Genomic DNA, 14,452 nt, shown 5'->3' with positions numbered 1-14,452 from the left:
TGAAATAAGGGATAATACTAAGAGAAACAACTTCTGTGATCCCAAAGATTATTTGTATACCGTGTGATTTCAAAGGATAATACAAATTGGATAACAAGAGCTACATGGAAAACAAATTAAAAATATAAAACAAAGTAACAAAGTCAAGATAAACAGATTTCTGGTAGCTTCAATAAATATCAAGAATAAACCAATAAGAAGGAAATTTTATAAAAATCCCAAAGGACTATGCATGGAATATAAATTATATCTAGTGAATATAAATTCTGAGAGCAATGAATTTCTCAAAAAAATCCTTGTAGAAGAGCTTTCTAAGGGGTATTCTTATTTTTTTTTTTTAATTCTAGTGTTTTTCTCCAAATTTCAAAGTTATCAGTGGACAATCAGGCTGACATTTTTCACTCTTCAGTATACTGTCCCAACATTTATATCAAATTAACATTTAATATATATATACACACACACACATACAGTTTTTTTTGACTGGTGACAGCTTACTGAGTTTGAAAAGAACAAAAGCAGTACTCTTAAAAACCAGCTGTCCCTTCCCTTACAATAACAGAAAATTCTTAAGTCATCTGGAATGTACAAGTACAGTTGACCTTTGAACAACAGGGGTTTGATTGTGTGGGTCCACTTATACGCAGAGTTTTTTCAATAAGTATACAGTTGGCCCTCCATACTCCCGGGTGTCACATCCATGGATTCAACCAACCACGGACCGAAAATGTTATTTTTGATTTTGACTCGGGATGGACGGTGCCCCTAACCCTCACGTTGTACAAGGATCAACTGCAGTAATACAAATTTTGCCTTTTGAAAATCACTACCGAGGAACGTTTGTCCTATGACCCACACCAGACATAAATGAATTCTCTTTTAACAACTGAGGGCTATTTTTCCTTCTCTTTACTGTTCCTCTTTCCATTCTAGCTATAGACACCACCATTCTGGGACTCCCTACTCACTGTTAGCTACAACTCTCATTTTTCACCTCAGTCAATGATTGAGTCAATACTGCAGTTGTATTTCTTGGCCTTCCCTCTTTTCCAAGCCCCAATTCCATCCCCTAATGCTAGTCAGCAGTGAAAGTAAAGGCAAGAACATATGAGTTATACTTCTTTTTACTATGAAGAATCCAAATATCCTCTCCCCCTACTTCTCATGGAGTGAGAGGGGATGATGATAAACCCTTCTCTGTTGCAACACAATATTAGGAATATTCCACATTATGAATTTAAATATAGGGTTTGCAGGACAGGGACCTATCACACAATATCTACAGGAAAGTACATCCTAGGCTAAAATGAACTTAGAACTATACCTTTAGGATATAACCTATACCTAAGTTGAAGATCATTTATACCCTAGCCTTTCTTGTCATTTCGTTTTGCCTCATATGTTTAGTTCCCATCATTTTTGGTCAGGGCTGTACATGTATATTACATCCTCCAGGTGGGCAGCACCCATATGCTGTATTATAATAGTCTGTGGTGTGTATTATATCACTAGAGTATAAACTTCTTACAACTACTTGTTATTATTGAATGCCTTGTGCCCTGCAAGATGAATAGAATTCTCCAAAACTCAGTTGCTTTTTATAACAAAATAGCATGTTAATATACTTTCAGTTATTTTGGTGTGAATTTTGTTGCATTTTATACTGGTGGGTTTGAATGGGTCTGCCAACATGAAAAATTATGTTGCACAAAAACCCCAGATGATCCATGAAATTATATTTGAAGGTGTTCTATAACACAGGTGGCTAAAAATATTTACTTTGGGGCACTTGCTCATACGTCAGAGTGACTTAGAAATCCTGAATAAAATTCATCCTTATACCTCTACCTCACTTCTGTGAGGAGATGGAACAGTGCACTGGTACGAAACCTGGTTAGGATTTTTAACTTCTACAACAGACTATCAACCTTACTATTTGGTTATCTCATTTCCAAATATACGCAGTTTTCTCTCAACCAAAACCACTGAACTTCTAGCATTCTAGGCCCAAATCAGAATGTGTAACCTCAACTTCTCTCCTATCTAATTCCTTATCAAAAGCCCAACTGAAAAAAGTGATAATGTATTACCGAATGTGCAATTCTTTAATTCTTTCCACTTTAGATACTGAAAGTCTATAAACTTAGACCTTACTATCTTGGTAACTTATAAAACTGCCCTCATTTAATTATATTTTAATATTATACCTTTGACTTTCATTAACGTTGCCATATGAAATCCATGACTGTAACTGATATTAAAATACTGCATCACCACATCACTTAGTTTACTTTAGATAATGCCTGACATGAGCAGTGTCTTTTGTAAAATAATGCTAAGGAACATTTTACTTAAAATTAAAAACCAAACTCTCCTTTCTGATAAGAAGTTTGTTTTTTGTGCTTTTTTTTAAACGTAATCACCACTCTCTCTCTTTTTAAATCTTGGTTGACAGAAACTTCAAGGCCAAATTTGAGAATTACCATTACAATTATATAGCAACTATTCTGAGTTTCTCTTTCATTATTTTTGTCATATGTGCTATTTAAGGAAATTGCCTCAAACCTATTTTAGAATAAGGAAACAACTTTAATCTATAAATTTATCCTATATATTGACTCCTACTAAAAAAATATTTAAATTCTGACTACAATGATCTATGTAATAAAAAATTTAGAATGTACATAAAGTGGTCTTTATAGATGACAAATATTAAAAATACAAATATTAGCAACCTTATTAAAAGCAAATACCGAAAAACTGCTTTATCTGTATTTTTGGGGAAAAATAGAGGTTTACATGGCACTTGTTAACTATTATAAGTTTTATTTTACCATGACTCTCAGAAGCATTTAGTTTTAATTTATACTACCAATGTGTTGAACTCCTAAAAGATACACCCAGGAAAAGAAGAGCAAATTAAATCCAAAGTAAGCAGAAGAAAAGAAATAATAAAAATCAGAGCAGAAATCAATGAAATTAAAAATAAGAAATCAATACAGAGAAAAAAAATCACTGGAACCATGAGCTGGTTCTTTGAAAAGATCAATAAAATTGATAAATCTCTAGCTAGGTTAATTAAAAAAGGAGGGAACACAAATAACTAGTATCGGAAGTCAAAGAGGGGCCATCACTACTGGTTCCATGATATCATAAACCAACTCCTTGAAAGACACAATCTACACAATCTCACTAAAGGAGAAACATAATTTGAATGGGCCTATACTTATTAAAGAAATTTATCAATAATGAATAATTTTGTAAAACAGAAAGCATCAGATCTAGATGGGCTGACTAGTGAAGTCTAACAAGCATTTAAGGAAGGAATTATACCAATTCTCTATAATGTCTACCTGAAAATAGAATGCAAATGAGAAATTAGATGCTTTTCTGCTAAGATCAGGAACAAAGCAAGGATGCCCCCTCTTACACTCCTATTCAACATTATACTGGAAGCCCTCACTAACACAATAAACATAAAACAAAATAAAAGGTATACACATTGGGAATGAAGAAATAAAACTGTCTTTGTTTGCAGAAGACACAATTGTAAATGTAGGAAATTCCAAAGAAACAACACAAAATTTCTGGAACTAATAAACTACTATTGCAAGCTTACAAGATACAAGCTTAATATACAAAAGCTGAAGGCTACATCAGGAAAAAGGTTAAGGACTTTTCACATTTTTCGTGAACACCATAGCTAATGCAGTAAGACAAGAAAAGGAAATAAACAGAATATAGCATGAAAAAAAAAAAAGAAAAAACTGTCTTTGTTCACAGAAGACATGCTTGTCTATATAGAAAACCCCAAAGAAACAATAAAAAGCTCCAGAAACTAATAATTACAACAAAGTTGCAGAATGCAAGGTTAATATATAAAAGTCAACTGTTTTCCAATATACTAAGCTATGAACAATAAAATGAAAAGAACAATACTATTTCCATTAGTACTCAAAACATAAATAAATGAAATAGTTATAAATCTAACAAAATATGTACAAAATCTATATGAAAAAAAAACAACAAATTTCTGATGAGAGAAATCACGGAATAAATAAATGGAGACATTCCATGTTCACAAGCAGAACACTCAATATTGTCAAGATGTCAGTTCTTCCCAACTTGATCTTCAGATTCAATTCAATCAAAATCCCAACAATTTATTTTGTGGATACTGACAAACTGATTCTAAGGTATATATGGAGATATGAAATACCCAGAACAGCCAACATAATATACAAAGAGGAAAAAGAAAAGGAAGACTGACAATACCTGATTTTTAAGACTTAGAATAAAGCTACAGTAATTAAGATCATGTGGTACTGGCCAAAAAGTAGACAAATATATCAACGGAGGAGAAAGAATGCAGAAATTGACCCACACAAATAAAGTCAAATATCTTTGACAGGAAAGGAAATGCAATTCAATGGAGAAAAGACAGCCTTTTCAAAAAATGGTGTTGGAACAACTGGACATCTACATGCAAATATATATTTATATGTCTATATCTAGACAGACCCTACAACTTTCACAAAAATTAACTAAAACTGGATGATAAACTTAAATGTAAAATGCAAAACTATAAAACTCCTAGAAGATAACTTAAGAGAAAATTTAGATGACCTTGGGAATAGTGATGACTTTTTAGATACAACACCAAAGGCACAATCCATGAAAAAAATAATCAATAAACTGGATTTAATTAAAATTAAAAGCTTCTGTTCTGTGAAAGACATTGTCAAGAGAATAAGACTAGCCATAGATGGGGAGAAAATATTTGTGAAAGACACAGATGTGTCTTTTGTAGTTCCAGAAAAATACAAAGAACTCTTAAAACTCAACAATAACCCGATTTAAAAAAATGGGCCAAAGACCTGAATAGACATCTCACCAAAGAAGATTCAGATGGCAAGTAAGCATATGAGAAGATGCTCCACATCATATGTCATTAGAGATTTGCAAACTAAAACAACGAGATACCTATACGCACCTATTAGAATAGCTGAAATCCAACACAGACACCACCAAAGGCTAGCAAGGATGTGGAGCAACGGGAACTTGCGTTCATTCCTGGTGGGACTGCAATGGTACAGCTACGTTGGAAGACACTTTGGCAGCTGGCAGTTTGCTACAAATCTAAACATACTATTACCATATGATTCAGCAATCACCCTCTTTGGTATTTAGCCAACACAGTTGAAAACTAATATCCACCCAAAAACCTTCACAGGAATATTTATAGCACCTTTAGTCCTTACTACCAAAAATTTGGAAGCAACCAACATATCCTTCTATAGCTGAATGGATAAACAAACTTAGGTACATCCAGACAATGGAATATTAGCCAGCAATACAAAGAAGTGAGCTATCAAGCCATGAAAAGACATGGATGGATCTTAAATACACATTATTAAGTGAAAAGAGCCAATCTAAAAAGGCTAAACACTATATTATTCTGACTCTATGACATTCCGGAGAGACAATACTGTGGAGACAGTAAAAAGATCAGTGGTTGTCAGGGATTCGGAGGAAGGGAAATAGGAATGCAGATGGGGCACAGGTGATTCTTAGGACAGTGAAACGATTCTGTATGACACTGTAATATGGATACATGTCTTTACACATTTGTCAAAACCCATGGAATGTATATAACACAAAGAGTGAACCCTAATGAAAACTATTAGAACCCTAATGAAAACAACAGCATTCCATTTATTTTAGTTACTAATATATTAATATTGGCTTACCAATTTTAACAAAAGTACCACACTAATGCAAGATGTTAATAATAGGGAAACTGGGGGTGGGTGAGTAAGGGGGTATATGGAAATTCTCTGTACTTTTCACACATTTTTCTGCAAAAGTAAAACTGCTCTAAAAAATAAACTCTATTTAAAAAAAACAAAATCCAAAAAAGGCATGCATATAATGGAAAACAAAAGAAGGGTCACATTTAATAGAGTGTCTGTTGCAAAATCTTGTGAAATTTAGTGTAGCTTTGAATAATTATCTTTCACTTACTTCTTCATAGGTATTATATAAAATGACTCAAAAGAAAAGAATTTAGAGATGATTTTGCACGTTTCAACATATACATATACAAGTCTAACATTTAAAATGAATACATTTTATATATATATACATATATTTGTGTGTGTGTATATATATATACGTGCATATATATGTGTATACATATACATATACATATACATATATATATATATATTTGTTTGTGTATATTAATGTTTGCTATCACAGTCAGTATGAAATCCTGGCATGAAATTTGATTCTTGAGGTACTTATCAATACTTCAACATAATTGACATTTAAAAAAAACAATCCATTGTTTTAAAAAGTGTACTTGTTTTATGAAACTTAATTTAAAAGTTGACCACTAAATTTTCATTGCCTATTTAAGCATTCATGGACATAACAGACCAGACTCACTGAATATTTTTTAAGTGAACGAAGCATATTGAATGATCAAATATTTTAATAAGACAATTGGGGTTCCCTACTTCCCGTTATTCTTTTGTTTAAATTACTTCTGATTCTATGGTTGCTCCAAAGAGATTACAAAAGACCAGAACCATTCTCAATGAATTTCTGGTGGATATGGTGGAGCACGGGACTTAAAAGTCAAAAGCCAAAGTTCAACTTCAGGCTCTAGCAGTTGGATTTAAGCCAAGTATTCAGTACCTCTGAGATTCATTTTCCTCTGCAGAATGGGGGAACATATCTATTATGTTAAATTACCCGACATAAGTGCACAAAAAAGTTTGTTCTTCCTTTAAAATGAAAAAAAACACAAACCATATCATGTGTTCAGATTCTTCAGTTTAGGATTATGATCTGATGATGCTATATTTGATCATACAATATGTGTGAAGTATAAAGTACTCTATAAGGCACTGTAGTAAAATCAAGTTCATTTACATAGCATCTTAAAATGTATGTTATTTTTAAGGTGCTTTAGCATTCATATAATCAGGGTGTAAATAGTTTACCTCAGATTAATATAAGAACCACCCACAGAATTGTACATTGTAGGTAATCAATAATTATATAGAAAAGTAAGCAACAATGGCTATCGGAAGGAGTCAAGTAAAAAAATGCAAAATTCTTTAAGACATTTCTTTAAATGAGACACTCTTGGCTTCACCTGATAAACTGATTTGGACTGAACACGAATAACAATGATAAATGGCATGGGAAAAAGACAGCAAGATAAAATACAAAAAGTTCCAAGTTTGAGTTCCAACCCTGCCATTAACTAGAAAACATTTAACCTGCTTTGGAGGTTAACAGAGGGGTGTCTTGGTTCCTTCATTTATTAAATAAGACTATTTCACAAAGTATGTTCTCCAGGATGCTACTTCTCAGAGTTGGTTATAAAGAAGTATTCCCCAAAAGTGTTTCAAAGTCAAAAGAATTTGAGAAATTCTTGTGAAATAAGGTTTTCACACATATGACTTCCAGACTTTATATATTATACTGTATTGTGACCCTCCAAGAAGAGAATACAGCAAATTTTATTTCTAACCTTATCTGACCAAAGAAAAACATCTTACTAATTTGTGGAATCTACTTAGGATTCCACAAAGGATTCTAGCTTGAAAGTCTTAAGTTTCAGAGGAAGTTCATGAAGAACTATGGAAAATGAGGGCCAGAGAATAGGGGAAGTTTTTAAGGGTTACGTTTGGCCTTGACATTCTAGTCTGATTTATAACCCCGGCTTCTCACTCTTCCTATTTGGCTATTCTTCCTATTCTATGTGCTGTCATTATAAGCTACCTCAAGTTCTGTAGAGCAAAGCAAGGTATAATAGTGAGAAATTTATTATGAAGTAGGAATGCATCTATCCTCTTAGTGTAAACATTTTATTCTTCATGTCAGTTTGTTTCTACTCTCTGCATTTATCTTATTGCATAAGGGAAAAATCTGTAACAATCTCCTGGAATCTCCTGGGCTTACCTATTTACAAATTACGTAGCATATTCCATTTCTTGCTATTCTAGGTCACTTCAAACCCAAAGCCAAAACTTCACATTACCAAAATTAATCTTTGGCTTTCTCAATGACTTAAACAAAACTCTATTTTTTAAATCTATAAAATGAGATTTAAAATAGATGAACACTAAGCTTTGTTTGAAATTTTCCATTTTGTTGAAGAGTAACTGACATACAACACACAGAATTTGAAATCATGAACACAATCCCGATAGAGAACATATCATTCGTCACCCAGAAGTTTTCTTACTGTAATGTTTCCCTGTTGGTCTCCAACACTCCTCTCCCTGTCCTGAGGCAAACACTGATCTACTTTGTCACTAAAGACCAGCTACATTTTTGCAAATTTTATGTAAATGCAATGATAGATTTTGTACTTTTTTTTTAATGTGGCTTCTTTCACTCTGCAATTATTTTGGGATTCATCCATATTATTGCATATATCAATAGTACTTTTCTTTTTGTTGCTGAATAGTATTCTACTGTATGAATATACCATGATTCGTTTATTCAATTCGCCTGTTGATAGACAATTGGATTGTTTACAGATTTTGGCTAATAGAAGGACGCTGCTATGAACATTTGTGCACAGTGAACATATGCTTTCATTTATTTTGGATAAATACCTAGGAGTGCAATGGCTGGGGGATTCAAAATATTTAATATTTTAAAAAACTGTTTCTCAGAGTGGATGTACCATTTGACATTTCTACCATCAGTATGACAGTTCTAGTTCTTGTGCATCCTTGACAAAGGTTGGCATGATCAATCTTTTTATTTTTAGACATTTTAATAGATGTGTAGTGGTATCTCATTGTGGTTTAGTTTGCATTTTTCTAATGACTGTTGAACTTATTTGTCATCTGTATATTTTTTCAGTCGAGTCTCTGTTCAAATATTTTGGCCATTTCTTAAATTGGGTTGTTTATTTTCTTATTGGATTTTGAGAAGTCTTTATTTCTTTGAATTTAACCTTTATGAATCTATTAAACTGGATCTTGCTAAATTACAGTGCTTCATCTTCACAAAAGCAGATGGCAGAGAAGCAAGAGGAAAGAACTACAGTAAGGTAATTTCACACTTTTTTTTGGAGAGGTGGAGTACTCTCCAGAAATTCAGTGTGTGAAAAGCTCTTCAGTGAGTTCCACTCACTCAAGAGCTTGTCGTAAGAAAAACTTCTTTAAATTCTGATACTGATTAATCTTATTTGGGATGAGAAGAGGTAGGAGATAGTGACAGCCTGTCCATTGAGGACTTCCTCCAACTGAATATACGAAGATTTGCCTTGAAGAAAAAACACCAAGGTCATAAGAACATTCACTTGGTACATGGAGATCATTTTAAATAGATCAGCCAAAATCCAGCCAGAGAAATGTTCTGATTCCTAGTATAGTACAATTTCTTTCCTACTGTGTTCAGGAGAGTAGGGATCAGTTAATCAGTTAGTTAATATAAAGGATAATCAAAAAGGATCTGTTGTATAAGACGAGGTTGAGCAATTAAATTTGTGAAATTGTAACAATGTTGCTAATCTTTTTTGATATCAGAGGGATTATTCATTATGAATTTGGACCAATTGGACTGACAGTTAACCACGTTTACTATTTGGAAGTGCTAAAAAGGCTGCGTGAAAAAGTTAGACGACCTGAACTTTTCACCACCAATTCATGGCTCTTGCATCACATCAATGCACCAGCTCACTGTCTGTGAGGGAGTTTTTCGCCAGTAAATAACTAACTGTTTTGGAACACCCTCCCTACTCACCTGATCTGGCCCCCAGTGATTTCTTTCTTTACCTGAAGATAAAGGAAATACTGAAAGGAAGACATTTTGATGACATTCAGGACATTAGGGTAATAGGACAACGGCTCTGATGGCCATTCCAGAAAAAGTTCCAAAATTGCTTTGAAGGGTGGACTAGGCACTGGTGTCGGTGCATAGCTTCCCAAGGGGAGTACTTCTAAGGTGACTGTAGTGATATTCAGCAATAAGGTATGTAGCACTTTTTCTAGGATGAGTTCATGAACTTAATTGTCAGACCTTGTGTATATGTTTTAAACAGCATCTTTTCATTTAAGACCTAAAATGTACAATTGTCTGCCAATCTTGATGTAGGTCCTAGACCTTTTCTTTGGAGAACAGAGGTTCACTGAAATTTTTTTTCTTTTTTGCATAAAGCACAACTATAATGGATCACCTAAGATTTCCAGTTTCAGTTTCTTTGAAGTGGAACAAAGATGTGTAGACATTTGTAAAGCAATTTTAGTATTTTTTGAAATTTTGCAATCTTTTCGTTTAAGCAATAATTAAATCACCATCTTTATTGAGTCTAAGTTGTGTAACTTAGTTTTATAGAAACAGTCCTCTTTTCCTACTCATACAATTGATACAAGCAGATTGGAATCAAATACAAATAATTTTCTCTGGTAAGCAAAAATTTCAACGTGAGGAACATACTAGCTGCCAGTGGTCAGTACGTCGTGTGGCGGGTAGCCACTGTGTTTTACAGAGGGGATAAAGGGCATCGGTTAATTTGGTGTGTTGACTAGAGGAGCTCAATTAAGAGAATTTCTACTTTATTTTGAAAGCTTATCTTCTCCAAAGAATAAAGAAGTTGAGTCAAAGACCAATTAGCTGCCTGGAGGAGGGGCTGTGGTTAAAAGCTAGCACTGCTAACACGGCTAACGCTCGCTCAGAGTGTAGACCTGAGGCTGTACATGCTTGCTTTAGGTCTTTAGGTCTTCTTGATGTCTTTAGGTCTAATTCAGCACCTCTCAACTTCCTTCAAAAGCAGCGGCAAAACAAAAATGAGGATTCAGCACCAATGAAGACTTGACACACCACAGCTTATTAACAGCTTGTTCTTTACTGGCTCTCAGGCGATGAGGCATTCTGATGTGACAGCCTTTCCTCTCCAGGGGAGCACTGGGTGAAATCATATGATGCCATCTCTCTCTCACACTACGCCTTACATGTAGTTATCGGTTCCTTTCCTTAAGAGTACTTAATTCAGTTTGACTATGCAGGTGAAATAACAATAGTTAAAATAAATTAAAATTTGTCTACAAATATTTAAGTAATCCCAGAAGGCATCCCCGATAATCAGCAAGTAGGGAAAGTCATATTTGTATTAGAAATAAAAGAACTGCTAAAGAAAAGTTTTAATAGGTATGGGTTACTCAAATAAAAATGAGGATTCAACAAATTACTCCTTAATCTATTAAACCCAAAGTTAACTATCCAAACCACTAAAATATTCAGAATATTCCATAAACCTGAGTGATAATATTTGCTAAAGTTGTTGCAAACTGGTGTGCTAGTTTTAACTTGCTGGATAACTGCCAAGACTTCTAAAGAAATTAATTTCTTCTAGTATTCTGCTTCAGAAAATGATCTAAGAAAATGTAGGAAGTGGCTATAATCTAAACATGACAAAAGGAGAAATATGCAAAACTGCAATAAAGATAAATTCCAAGAGAAGCATTCTGAGATCTCCCCATAAAGTCATAATATCCTTGCTAATAAAAATTTTTTTTTACTGCTTTCATGAATAAATGTTTACAAATAAGTAAAGCTTAGATGATCAATAAATTCTGGTGAAAACAGCAAGAGATCATGGAAAAAAATACTTCTTTAATTAATATTAACATTATAACCAGAGAGAGATGGTATTACATAATAACGGTACAAATAAACATGCCATTTAAAAGTAAATATTATGAAGTTACGAATTTAATAATTATGGAAAAACGATAAGGAGAAATTTTACAAATAGGTGTAATGAGAAATAATGGGAGCTTATATGTTAGTTTTGACAGGGAGAAGCAGAACTCAGAGATGGTCAACATTACAAGAGGGCTCTTCCCAGAAAACATTCCAATTTTTCTATACTAACATAATTTCTTACATTAGGATAACTCTTGAGTATGTGATTTATTAAATACAACTATAATTTATATGTAAACACTTAGAATAAACATGCTCCTTTATCAATATTAAAAACCTACTGATATTAACTGGGTTTCTTAGAACGAATCAAAGAGGAATAGTATGTCCTATTAATGACATTATTTTCCCTCTGTAAATGACTGTACTTTAAGGCACAGTTTCTTTAAATCAGATCCTATTAGGAAAAAGTGTCTTCCTTGAGTTACAGCAAAAAAACTATTCCAGGGAAGGCCGGATGGCTCAGTTGGTTAGAGCATGAGCTCTGAGCAACAGGGTTGCCTGTTCGATTCCGACATGGGCCAGTGAGCTGCACCCTCCGCAACTAGATTGAAGATAACGAGCTGCCGCTGAGCTTCCAGAGGGGTGGCCGGATGGCTCAGCTGGTTAGAGCGCAAGCTCTTAACAACAAGGTTGCCGGTTTGACTCCCCAATAGGATGGTGAGCTGTGCCCCCTGCAACTATGATTGAAAACGGCAACTGGACTTGGAGCTGAGCTGCGCCCTCCATGACTAAGATTGAAGGGCAACAACTTCACTTAGAGCTGATGGGTCTTGGGAAAAACACACTGTTCCACAATAAGGTCCTGGAAACACACAGTCTTCCTTTCCCAATAAAATCTTAAAAAACAAGCAAACAAAAAGATCTACTCCAAAATGTGCATGTTTTATATAAAATTGCTTAACACCTCGAATGATAAAGATGCTGTGCCAGACATTTAGCCCTGGAAGAAACAACATTTTTTTCTAAAGAGAGCCAAATGACCAGGTCTTTAAAGCAGAATTGTTTGGGTCAGGCATGGCGGCAGATTAAAGTATCTCAGACAAAGGGCCTCTATTAGCAACAACTGAGCATCGTAAAGAATTTCATAAGTAAATTTTGCCTTAAAAAAACACCCTTTCCCCCCCTAGGCAGCTACAACAGGCGCCTTCCAGTTCCACACTGACTTCCAGAACTCACCCATCCCTCACGGTCCTCAGTGCATTCTGCATTTAAAACATAAATCACATCATGTCGTTCACCTCCAGTGACTGCCCATCATACTTCAATTCCCATTTCTCGCTACATGACAGTCTATCACTCTTTCCGTCACCAAAACCATACTAGTCTTCTAGGTCCTTAAACACACCGCCTTGTTCCTGTATGAAGGAAGGCCTTCATACTTCTTAGTCCTTCCTGGAACGCTTGGCTCTGCGATTTTCACGAACTGGCTCCTTCTTATGATTCAGGTCTCAACTCAAACATCACCTCAATCGAAGGTGATTCTCTAACCACTTACTCCTGACCACTTAAGAGTAGCCCTCTCAGCCACTCTCTATCATCTCACATCACCCTGTTTTTGTTGTTTTCACATCACCTAATGCCTGAAGTATCTTGTTTCCTAATTTGTTTACTTTACTGCCACTACAATTAGTTCCAAGGGAATAGAGAACTTATCTGTCTTGTTTACTACAGAATCTACAGAATTGGGCATAACACAATACACACAGAGCCACTCAATAAACATGACTGAATAATTACTTTAACCAGCATTTTCTCAAACAATAAACTCTAGTCTCTGACCTGGAGTATACTCATACACATGTGTAGCACGATAATGTTTGTCAAGTTTTATGAACAGGATGAAACTGTGCGCTTTCCATAATTAGTTACTTTGAGTTACACAACTCAGTATAGTAGTAGTTGCTGAGCCTGGCATTTTCCTGGTTTTATAGCTGTGACAACTGAAGTCACAAAGTGTAAGAATTAATAAACTTTTAATAAAAAATGTGAACAAAAACCTTCTATGAATCAAGGGAATCCACAGAACAGCTTAAATCTCAAAGCACACATAGTACTATTAACAACTGTCATAACTTGTTACAATTTTTTAATTGTCTATGTACTTGCATGTAGCACCTAGCATCCTGCCAGGCAAACAGCGAGTACTCAAAAATGTTTGCTGAATGGGTCATAAGATCATTATTACATAATTATAGTTAAAAAACTAGAAACTTTTAGAAACTAAAATTTGTTTTAAGTGCAATACATTTTTAAAAACTTTTTCTATTAGAGTCACAGTCTTTGCCTTGTAAGCAAAGCCTTTTCTCTCCTCCTGAAGGAAATTCCTTATATAGATAGCTCTCTGTTGTATTTTACCTGGTTTTATAAGTAAAGCTTAGATGATCAATAAATTCTGGATATTTTATTATTAATGGATATTTTATATATATATATTATCTTCACAGGAGACAAAAACCTCAGGTAAACAGATCTGAGCAATCTCTTCCTACTTTACAGAGATGCTACGTATAGAAGGGAAAACCTCAGCAACAGAATCCCCTATAGACTGAACAATTATGTTTCTAATCCTGTAGGTACATGAAAATGGCAAGTATTACTATCAAGATGTGGAAGAAAAGAGAAAATTAGGTTGTCAGCTTAATAGAAATTATGCAGGTTTAAATACCATGCTGCACAATGCTCATTGTCTATCGATACGAGCTCCTTTCTA

At 34.3% G+C, this 14,452-nt stretch overlaps 1 protein-coding gene across 1 annotated transcript in view; it reads right to left on the bottom strand.

The window, feature by feature from the left end:
• SCFD1 (sec1 family domain containing 1) overlaps positions 1-14,452 on the bottom strand; it is a 96,658-nt gene that overhangs the window by 42,527 nt on the left and 39,679 nt on the right. The gene's annotated exons all lie outside the window — the stretch shown is intronic.

The sequence above is a fragment of the Rhinolophus sinicus genome, linkage group LG03, assembly GCF_036562045.2.
Source record: "Rhinolophus sinicus isolate RSC01 linkage group LG03, ASM3656204v1, whole genome shotgun sequence".
In the NCBI taxonomy this organism is placed as follows: domain Eukaryota; kingdom Metazoa; phylum Chordata; class Mammalia; order Chiroptera; family Rhinolophidae; genus Rhinolophus; species Rhinolophus sinicus.
This window is presented reverse-complemented; position numbering and strand designations above follow the sequence as displayed.